We start from the raw sequence: 12,281 nt of genomic DNA on the forward strand, positions 1-12,281 counted from the left end.
TGCATTTGTTTATGCAAGTCCGGTGTGTTGACTGGTCCTTTAACTGGATTAACATGCTAATAATTTCATTTGTATCTTCATTTTTGAATATTTTCACAAATGAGGTTTAATCTATGTCTTTAGCTGTTTTTAGCTAGAAGAATTTTGTGATTTCTAAAAATCCTTATTTCTTTTTTTCCAAGATAATCAATTATTTGGTTCATATTGGATTCAATTCTTAACTGTTACTCTGGGCTTCAAGATTGAGTTCTAAGACTAAAACTTTAAGCTTATTTTAGTTTGGTTGTTCTTACTAAGGAACAAAATTCTAAATTCTTACCCAAGCAACATGTTTTTAATTGGAAGTTTTTTAGTTCAAAATCAGCTCCTTAAATTTGCATGTATGTGCTGTATTCCAGCTTGGCTGGTAAGGGGCAGGTTAAGATTTTTTTGAAATTTTTTGATTTGGGTAGTAGATTTATTTTTTCAGCGGAATTGGCTGTCTTTATTTTTTCCCTCCCTCTCTAGTGACTCTTGCGTGGAAGTTCCACATCTTGGGTATCTACTATCCCATACGTCACTAGCTCATGGACTCTTGCTAATTACATGAAAGAAAACATAATTTATGTAAGAACTTACCTGATAAATTCATTTCTTTCATATTAGCAAGAGTCCATGAGGCCCACCCTTTTTGTGGTGGTTATGATTTTTTGTATAAAGCACAATTATTCCAATTCCTTATTTTTTAAATGCTTTCGCTCCTTTCTTATCACCCCACTTCTTGGCTATTCGTTAAACTGAATTGTGGGTGTGGTGAGGGGTGTATTTATAGGCATTTTAAGGTTTGGGAAACTTTGCGCCTCCTGGTAGGAATGTATATCCCATACGTCACTAGCTCATGGACTCTTGCTAATATGAAAGAAATGAATTTATCAGGTAAGTTCTTACATAAATTATGTTTTTTCGATATAAATTCCAGACAAGATTATTTTGATACTATTTTCACAATGGAGGATATAGAAATAGTAAATCCGGAGCTATAAACACACTTCAAAACACTAGAACAGTCTCTTATTACAGATCTCAGGTTGATGTGGGGTACTGTTGCTTTTAAAAAATATTTGGAGACCAATAGAATCCCTAGGGGTTTACGTATAAAAAAAATCCTTCTTTCCAATTTGAAGATGCTGAGGATATGGAGGAGTGGAATATGGCACTTACTAAGTGTTCATTTAAATTAATTGATATCCTCATAAAAGTAAAAAATAAAAAACATTCTAAGTTGGAACTGGCAATATTGTCATTAAAAGAAGAGCTCCAACAACATAGAGATAATCCAGAATTTATAGCTCTTAATAAAAAACTGACAGAAACTATAGCGGAACAAGATAAGGAACAAGCCCTAAGGAAAGGGGAAAAAATTCAGACGAATAAAGAGGATTACGAGCAACAAAAAGTTTACAATTGGGCAGCTATACGCCGGCAGCAAAGGGTCAATCGGAATAAAAATAGAAAATTCAAAGGGAACAACAATCAAAATAAGAATGAGTCTAATCAGCAACAAGAGGAACGTGAAGAGAATGTTCCGAAATCAATTCTCAAAAAAGCTCATAAAAATAAAAGAAAAGTGGTCTTCAGTACCTCTGAAGGGGACACTACAGATTCTGAAGCCTGTTTTTCAGGCACCTCTTATTCTTCTGACTGTTCTTCTTCTCCTCTATCCTCTCTTTCAGTCTCTCCCTCTCTTTCTTGTGATTTTTTACAGGTCGCACCAGGGAGAGAAGAATTGGAGAAAACGCCATTGGTGGTACGGCCGAAAACACGTCTGAATACATTACAAAACAAAGGAAACGAAAGAGATGGAGAAACAAAAGGAAAAGAAAAACACACTAACTTGCAGTCATACTCCTTTTTGAGTAGCACTGATTGTGACAATTGTAGCATTATTAATCTTTCTAATTATGCTTTAACACAGGAAGAAACTAATGTATTATCCAAGGGATTAGGGTTTGCACCATCTAGTAAATTTTCAAGCTTTAACACTCTCTTAGATGTAAATAAATTAATTGTACAGGGCCATCCCCTGGAAATAGCATTGATAATAGCTCACATTTATTTTTTTCTGATGCTTGTGCTGTGGCTACTCTTAGTGAGTTATACAGTGGAGATATGTATTCAATGAAGGCACAAGAATTATCACGTCCAATAAATATTAAATCTAACTTTTATCCCATCCAATACAGAGGCCCTATCATTAATGCTTATCAAAAAATGGTGCAGGAAGATATATTAAAGTTAGAAGAAACAGTCACCAGGGATGCTGCCACCTTTAACCTAACTTATAAGGAACATCTAGCTACTAAATCCTTACAAGACAATTCAAATATTGTCATTAAAAATGCGGATAAGGGTGGCAGCATAGTGGTGCTTGACAAAGACTATTATTTCCAAGAAGCACTCCGTCAGTTGTCAGACGCAAGGGTGTATCAGAAACTACCATGCAGTCCACTTAAAATATATCAAAAAGAGTTGGAACAAATCGTTTGTGAAGGGGTTACGTTAGGCATCTTTGAGGAAAATGATATTAACAATCTGGTTCCTAGTAATCCATTAGTACCCATCTTTTAAGATACAAATGAAACCTGCTCAACGGAGCGCCCCTGGGGTATGTAAAAACAAATCCTGTGAATATGATAGGCACTAATAGAGTGAGGGTATATGTGAAAAAATATAAATGATATCCTAGGCAGCAAGCAAATATTCCCAGTGCGTCTGCACACGCACAAAATAGCAACAGTCCATCCAATGTAGGGAAAAATAAGCGCTCCAAGCCCACACATATATAAAAGTTCAATTTTATTCCAAACTTGTTAAAATCATACAAGATAGATTAAAAAGTGGTAAGCACAGTAGTGCAAAAACAGGTTGTAGAACAGGTGCAAAAAACAGCACCTGTTCTACAACCTGTTTTTGCACTACTGTGCTTACCACTTTTTAATCTATCTTGTATGATTTTAACAAGTTTGGAATAAAATTGAACTTTTATATATCTGTGGGCTTGGAGCGCTTATTTTTCCCTACATTGGATGGACTGTACCCATCTTTTACCATGTCCCCAAAGTTCACAAAAATCTTTCACAACCCCCAGGCAGACCCATTGTCTCGGGGGTGGGCTCTTTGTTTGAACCTTTGGGGGCATGGTTAGATGGCATACTACAACCAATAGCGAAGAGACAATTATCTTATCTCAGAGATAGTGCTCATCTGTTAGACTCTTTGAATTTGGTAAAGTGGGATGAAAGTTATTTGTGGGCTGTTATTGATGTATGTTCATTGTACACATGTATCCCCCAAAACCTTGGCATTCAAGCGATTGAGTTCTTTTTGGAAAGAGAATTGGGGTTGGAGGACTCAGTCAAATATTACATATGAGATGTACTGAGATTTCTTCTATTAAAGAACTATTTTATGTTTGACTGAGTTCACTACAACCAAATCTGTGGAACTGCCATAGGGGCAAAATTTGCCCCCGCATTCGCAAATTTATATGTGTCATGATGGGAATTGATACACGTGTACAGTGTCCAGAATCCTTGGCTTGAAGATATATTACTTTATGTTCGGTATATTGATGACCTTTTGGTCATTATAAAAAACCTTTGGATGACTTAAAGTTTAATAACTTTATGTCATACATCAATGAAAATACATTTAATTTACGATTCACTGGACAGTATAGCAGATCAGAAGTCAGCTTCCTTGACCTGACTTTACAAATTTGTAATAGTGAAATTGTTACAAAGACATTCCGAAAACCTACGGCAGGTAACACAATACTACATGCTACCTCTCAACATCCTGGTCATGTAATCAAAGCTATACCTAAAAGCCAATTTATTAGGCTAAGGAGGAACACAAAATCTGATGTAGTGTATGATACCCAGTCTACAGAACTACAGAATAGGCTCATTAAGAGAGGATACAAAAAAGGTCCCTCAGAAAAATGCCGAAAGAGAATAAAGACATACACCAAAAAAACTGTTGAAAGAGAAACTTCCCATGATACTAATATGGATTCTGCATTTAAGAACTCAGTGGTATTTACCACTGAATATTCACAGCAGTATAACTTAATTATTAAGATACTCAGGAAACATATGCACATATTGTTGGGAGATGATATCTTAAAAAAATAAGTGGAAAATGTAAAATTTGTTCCTAAAAAAGTGAGAATTCTTGCTCAGAGCTTGTCGCCTAGTATGGTACTTCGGAATAAGAGTTTAAATCAAAATTGGCTCTATAAGAGGGGTAACATTAGATGTGGGAAATGAAACTGCCATATGTGTGCCAATGTGTTATTGGGTAATGAGTTTGTAAGCAGTTTAACCAAACAACAGTTTAAGATAGATTTCTATGCTAACTGTGGCACCACATTTGTTATTTATCTCCTTACTTGTAATTTATACCAATGTCAATACACAGGCCAAACGTCTAGAGAACCTAAAAAAAGATTTGGGAAACACATTAGAGACGTCAAAAATTATAATAAGGATTCTGCTGTAGCGAATCATTTGAATGGGTACCACTTCACTAATAAAGCTGATATGACAATATAAATTATAGACCAAGCTATTATTCCAATTAGAGGTGGTAACAGATATAAAATCTTAGAGAAAAAGGAGTTATATTGGATTTTGAAATTAAAAACAAGACTTCCCATGGGTATGAATAGGGAATGCAACATCAATTATTTTATTGATAATTGATTCCCTTGCACATTGGGGAATAAATATCAAATATTAATGAGTCTTGGTGTATACATATAATTCAATAATCTACATCCGATTTCAAGATTTGTGTTTTTCTCCCCTCATATTCACATATATTCACATAGTTACATATTTTTGTAAAATTTTCCCCTTCGGGTTTTTCCATGGGTATTTAGTGTACATTTAATAAATATATATTCAGTTTTTTTAATATTGATTGTAGTATGTTTTTTTAGTTCACAACATATTTCTGCCTCCTTACATAATGTTATGTACATTGTATTTGAAGTAACTAGTATAGAACCTTTATAGTATATTCTGCTGTGTTTTCTAATCTTTGGTATCTTAACATATGCTAATTTACATGTATCATGTTTTTCTTATGTGTAATAGAACATTTGTGTTTGGATCTGTTTTCCTTTTCACTTTCTTGCCCATATTGTAGCATTATCCTGTTTATTTTTTGTAATATGTGTTAAGCTTGGCTAATTTTGAACCTATCATACGCAGGATATGCCTATAAAGAGGGATTACTAAGTGAAATGGATATGTCTATGAATAAGCGCCACTAGGGGGAGCGAAACGCGTCAGACTTCGTGCCTGTAGTCTGTCTGCTATCTCTTGGCTTGTTATAGCGCTCAGCATCTGCTGTTTTAATATTTTGACTTCACAATAAACTTCATTTTTAAGGTAATAACCCCTAGCAGTGCCTGCACCTTGTTTTTTGTATCTTCACACTTAGTGGTTTGAGTCCACCACTGCTACGGCTCTCTGTGGCAATAGGAAGTACTTGGACTACTTTTGGAAGCAGCGGGTTCACTTCCGCTATTAGGGGGACCACGATCAGAAGTTGTTTGGACGGCAATTTTTTACCTAGGGAAAATAGGATCACTGGGCAAATAAATTATATATACTTGGTATAAAAGAAAAATACTATCTATAAACACAGGAAAATATTAGCACAGTATTCCTTCTTCAACTCACATATGTTGCTGTGAAATATATGATAACTCTAATCTTATGGGTTAAAATTTGTCTATCTACCTATCTATACTATAATCATGTTAGTAACGCGTCCGTTGGCCGTTGCACACGCATCCTCAAAGGAATGTTGGCAGCGCGAGGCAGCCAACAGAATGTTGGCTGCGCGCGCAGCCAAAAGAATTCACCTGGATGCAGCGAAGCATTTTCTGTTATTATAGTCAAGCTTGTTAGACTTCATTTGTCACACATAAACTTTTGTTAAGAATATGTAACAACAAAGTTACCCTTTCTCTCTTTGTTTCACTTTTATATTGTACGATATATGTGAATTAAGTTGTAGCTTTGATATGTTTAATATGTGAATTTGAATGTGCGTAATGACATAGGATTTGATTGGCTGCAATAGACAATCCCTTTGCCATTAAATACTTAAGTAAAATACCTGTACAACAGCTCTGATAAAGTGCCGTTAAGGCAGGAAATGCGTCAGCTGTTTGGAGTCCTGCTAGCTATGTTCTTGATGATTTTATGTTTTGAAACCAATAAAATACTTTTAAACTGGATTATTGCTCTCCTGTTGAAGTTTGTTGATAGCCAAGTGGAGACCTTAAAAGCTGCATTTTCCTGAATTGAAGAGTGAGTTGGAGAAGCCCTATCCACTTAGGTGTCAAATTGCTGCTATGGCGGAGTGAAGGTGAAAAGGGAAACCACGAATAGAACGTTTCCTACCTACTGACCTGTGTTCGGCTACAAACGGCTACACGCCTTAGGATTGGTGGAAGTCAAAGGCACCGCTATTTAACATTGACACTTTCCATGTTCTAAGACTGTTATGTTATGTTAAAAGACTGACATATGATAAGAGATATGAATCCTAAATTATTACATTAAACGACAAAAGAGTCCTATTGCTCTGCATCCTTGAATATATAATGTATATTGTTTCTTTAAAGTTCTGATTTAGTGTAGGGATCACCAACTTGTGAGCCATATCCCTCTACACTAGTTTTTGTGGTTCCCAGGAAAAAAAGCAGAACTAAAAATGTGCATCATAGATTATGTGGCCCCAAGCAAATAAAAGAAAAAATACACAGAACAAAAAAGTGAGCCTTGGGGACTTTCTAGTGATAGGAAAACAAGGTGAGGAGAGGAGAACATCAGATAGAGCTGACCCGTCAACTTTACCTTAATCTGTCCCTGTATTACTGGACATTTTTTGGAAATATAGTGTGTGTGTTTAACAGCGATACTTTTATATGCAGCATTTAAGGATTCTAAAATGTTGATCTGAAGCCCCCATGCGTTAGGAAGTTGGCCATCACAGATTTAGAGGGCAGTTTTACAAATTGAAGATATTTAATAAATATTATTATGTTAAAGAGACATCAAAATCAAAAATATACTGGCTATATACCCTAATATAACATACTGCACATGCCTGTTATGTGTTATGGTGCATGCAGCTGTAAATCTGTTTTCTATTTACCACCCCATTTACTCACTGTCCCGCATCTCTGCTGCAGTAGCAGTCAGACATGATTGGTTACACAAAAGCTGTTATGCGCCTGTGACTCGTTTTACTGCCAGATTCAAGCACTAGTAGAAAAACCGAGCATGCTCTGCTTCTAGTCAACAAAGGCAGAAACAAGTTTTACTGGGTTGGGTGAATGGTAAACTTTAAGAACATGCTACTTCAAAGGTACCAAAAAAATGGGTTGGAAGAAAATAGGCAATAATAGTCGAAGATGAAAGCCCAAATAACAGTATTGTTATAAAGTAGGCACTGGGAGGGTAGTAAATATACATTTTATACCCTGGGCAAGTACATTCATTTTAAAGTGATTTGGACTTGAGCTTTATGACTTGCAAAGTATTTATACATTCTAACGGTCAGAGTTGTGACCTAGGATGGTCCCTGGAGAATGGCAAACAAAATAATATATTTAAAACTCACTTTTGTTTTAATTACACCCCAAGATATTTATTGTTGGTCAAACAAAAATATATGATAAAATGCCATTTGAAAGTGTTGTGTGGAGGCGGGGTGAGGAGGTAGCTTAAAATAGTAATAAAAAAGGTTATCCAAAATCTCAGAATGTCACTATCTAAGGTTATTTGTTAAAGTCTGACCATTATATGAACACTTTACACACATGCTGTGACAGACTGAATTCCTGGTGAGAAATCTCTTAAACAATCTACAAACAAGTATTCAAAAAACAAACCCTATCAAAGAACTAGGGAAACAAAAATTGCTCTTTTGCACATGGATTAATAACTACTCATTAAAATGTAACATTTACTTATAATTCTTTAAACTGACAGCTTCAATTCTAATATACAAATGAACTATTGTAGCATGCCAGAATTACCATTAAAAACACAGCTACGTTGAAGAAACTTGTTACAATGTTGCTTAATTCAGCATCTATCCAGAGGAGTAGTTTGATAGGTGGTGTAGGATAACAATATTTTATTAAGGAACAACTTCAAGTTGGGATCAATGCCCTGTATCCCTTATATTGGGGTAGAGTAATCGTTCCGTAAAAATTATTCTAGTAATACCCTTCTCATCCTTCCCCTCATTCCTGAATAGCAATGTTTTTAGGCAACGGTATTTTAAACTAAATACGTTCTATATTGAGCTTACAACAACAGAGTGCAATTAAAAAGTGAAGAGAGTGCCCCTGATGCGGTCGCGTTTTACTATACGCTTCCTCAGAGGGGTCAGGCACTCCATTTGACAGTACTGGTTATCGGGTTGAAGAACCCGCCTACTGAGTTTGGTAGGTGAGTGGTGTGATAGAGGAACTTTGCTGTTGTTGTGTCAGACTATCAGGCAAAGCAGCATTACGGACATTCACAGTGTTAACTCTGGATTGTCCGAAGTATAGGAGGGGATCAATGGATGTGTGGTTTGTGCACAAATGGGGCATAGATAGCATTGCTTAGCAGATAAGATTGAAACAGCTTTTATTCTTGAATATAGATAGCGTGGTATACTTGTTATATAGACAATAGATAGGAGAAAACAAACATTCTCACCTATTTATTTATTCAAATCCTCTCTAACACAGGGATATTGTCATCTTATGTTCATAATTGTGAGTAATATGGTAGAATAATATTAAAATTATAATAGTGTTAATATTATTCTACCATATTACTCGGATGTTAGGCATAGTAACTAGCAACTATTTCAGTTCCTGATTGCTGGCCATACGCTCCAATGGCGTGCCAGATCCGTTAAGGACAAGTCCCACGCTGGTACACAGTATGTTAATAAAGAGTGAAAACTTACTCAGTCACTTTTCATTTTAATCACTGCTCCTTCTGTGTGTGGTCTCATCAGAGAGCTGAAATGTTAGTGTCTGCAGCGCGCCTATGCACAGCTTACCTGCTCCTCCTCCTCTCACTTCAAGCAGACACCTATTATGTCTGAGAGCAGAGAAGAGGGACTGCAGGAAGAACAAGGGAGGGTAGATGTCTCCTTTGTTGAGGCAAATGATTATTTACAGTTGTTGAGGTTAGAAATGGAGTCAAAACAGGATGAGAACCCTAATGTTAAATTCAAACAATCCTCCAGTTTTTATCCTACACGCACTATGGGTGTGTTCCTGGAAGCTTTCCACAATAGAGTAGAAGTAGAACTAGATAAGTTACAAGATACCCCTCCCTGAATCAGGAATAATCCTACTAAAGAGATCAGAGCTATAAATGATCTCAAGAGTAATGATTCTATAGTGATACGTCAAAGTGATAAAGGGGGAAATGTAGTATTTTTAAACAAGGTTGACTATGTTTAGGAGGCCCTTAGACAGTTAGGAGACACAGACTTATACACATTACTGGATTTTGACTCCCGTCCTTTTTGAAAGATACCAAGGAACTGTTGACAATGCTGGAGAGTATTGAATGGAAACAGGAATACATATGGATGACTATAGATGTAGTCAGCCTCTATTCCAGTATTCCACTGGATAGAGGTATGGAGGCTAAGTTCTTCTTAGAGGAATTCACAGGATATGCGGCTCAGCATATAAGTTTCATTTTGAGAGTACTGTTCTTCCTTCTAACACACAATTATTTCTCCTTTGGGGGCCAGTTCCATCTCCAGAGACGTGGGACGGCAATGGGGGAAACTTTTGCGCCAACTTTCACCAACCTATATATGGGTTGGTGGGAACTGTCCCACATCTTTGGGGAGAGGTGCACCCGGAGGGGAGAGATTGTGATGTACAAAAGATACATTGACAAGCTCCTCTTTATTTGGAGGGGGATCAGTGTTATAAGGAGAGAACTTTGTATGTGGCTTTAACATAAATACAGTGGGTCTGAAATTCACTAGTGTAATTAGTGCTGACCAAATAGAATTTTTGGATTTAGTGCTTTCAGGGAGAGGCAATACTATAGTTACCACATTGAATAGGAAACCGATAGGTGGGAAGAGCTTACTCCATTCAAGGAGCATGCACCCCAAGCATACACATTTTGGGATGCTGAAGGGAGAGTACATGAGGTTAAAAAAGATTAGCTCTATAGAAGCAGAATACTGTGAGCAGTCAGCCATCTTCAGAGAACGCTTTCGGAGTAGAGGTTTCTCTGAATGTTTAATTGACAGGGCCTCTAAAGAAGTAGACAAGTTGGACAGACGTGTATTACTGTCTAGAAGTAAAAATATGAATAAAGATCAGTTTAATGACATGCCTATATTTGTAACAGATTATAGCAATCAATTTGATGACATTACTAAAATAGTCAAAAAATGCTTTCCTATCCTACAGGGGAGCCAGGATCTTTACCCCTGGGCCCAGAAAAGCTGTAAATGTGTTTTGAGAAGGAATAAGACCATAGGAAATATTCTGGTCCCCAGTGAGATAAAAAACAAGAAGGGACAAGGTAGCAGTTGGCTACAGTGCAAAGGACATTACAGATGTGGATATGGCAGCTGCAAGGCGTGTACATGCACTCAGGTAAATTCCAGTCAGCGGTGACACAAAGGGTCTTTTCCCATAATGCATGTACCGACTGCTGTTCCACATATGTAATCTATTTGGTTACATGCACCATATGTAATGTTCAATATGTGGGGCTTACCACAAGGGAGGCTAGAGAATGGGTCAAGGAGCACCTTAGGGATATAAAATCAGACTTCCCAGACTCCCAGGTAGCCCTACATTTTAAAAGTGCCCATGCTGGTAGCATAGAACATCTCAAGTGGCAGGTGATTGAACAGGTCAAGATGCCGTGGAGAGGAGGAGACAGAGATAAGCTGTTACAAACTAGAGAGGCTTTCTGGATATTTAAACTCAAATCCAGGGTACCAGATGGTCTTAACATACAGACCGATCTTATAAATTCTTGGAGATAAGTCCCTTGACATCAATATTTAAGTGTATATACTTCTGTAAATGTAATAAGATCTTGAAATGTTTCCTTGCATCTCCAGCCACATAAGTGTTACCTTTTTGCAATAAATTGTAAACTTGGAAAATTGCAATTCCAAATCTTTGGAAATATGAGTTCTGTTGAAGATTTAATGTACATATGCCTTTCTATATGCTTTCCTTAAACTTGGGTAACTCTGTAACTCATTTAATTTGCTACTAGTATTATTAATACTAGTGTTCCCTCTAAATAGGTTGAACTAAATATATAGAATAAGATGTCTATGGATAAGTCCTTTTCTAATGCTGGATGTATGAGGATTATTGTATTGAGCCTGCACGATGTAAACATAATTGTCTGTTCCTGTTAATATGAGAATGTTAGATATAGAGATATTGAGGTATATGTTAAATACAATCTATCTGTACATTGTTCTAGGATATATTTATGGCTTGTGCATAGGACCAATAACAAGGATTTGTGTTCTTTCTAGTTTAGTATCTTTTTCTGCATTTATCAATTTGGTCTGTTGTCAAAAAGTAATAGATACTAATAGGTCATATGCAGTGATCTCTTATTCTTAATAGTTGCTAGTAACAGCTATTAGCTTACTTCTGGGATTAGCGTTTAGTAACAATAACATAAGGATATTAAAAGTACATGTCTCTTTAAGGTTTAGACAGTTACGCAAAAAATGTAACAGGAGTTTGGCATTTCAATAGTATTTAAGTTGCCGCTAGTGACCGGTGTAGCACGGTCTAAGAGGAAGGCATAAGCTGAAACGCGTAAGACCTCTGCTATACTGGCTTTTTGTACTTATTAAGATACGACTGTTGTAATTTTATCCGTTTTCTACAATTAATTGATGTTCTTAATTTTTACCTGTCCCCCTGCCTCGCATTTTTTTGCTGTTTGACTGTTTTTTCACTGTTTATCCTTATGTCACAATTTCTCACATGAAATTGAACTGGGAAAAGATAAACATATTTTAAACACCTTCCTGATGTGAATTAGTATACATTATATACAGTAATTAATACTCCAACACTATATTATGCAAAGAGTACTAATGACTTGTTGAACACTTGAAGCTTAAAGCTGAGGACTTGACCTAGACTTGCCTTTGTTGACTTGAGACTTGACTTGGACTTGCCTGTCTTG

This window comes from Bombina bombina, chromosome 5, assembly GCF_027579735.1.
Source record: "Bombina bombina isolate aBomBom1 chromosome 5, aBomBom1.pri, whole genome shotgun sequence".
NCBI lineage: Eukaryota > Metazoa > Chordata > Amphibia > Anura > Bombinatoridae > Bombina > Bombina bombina.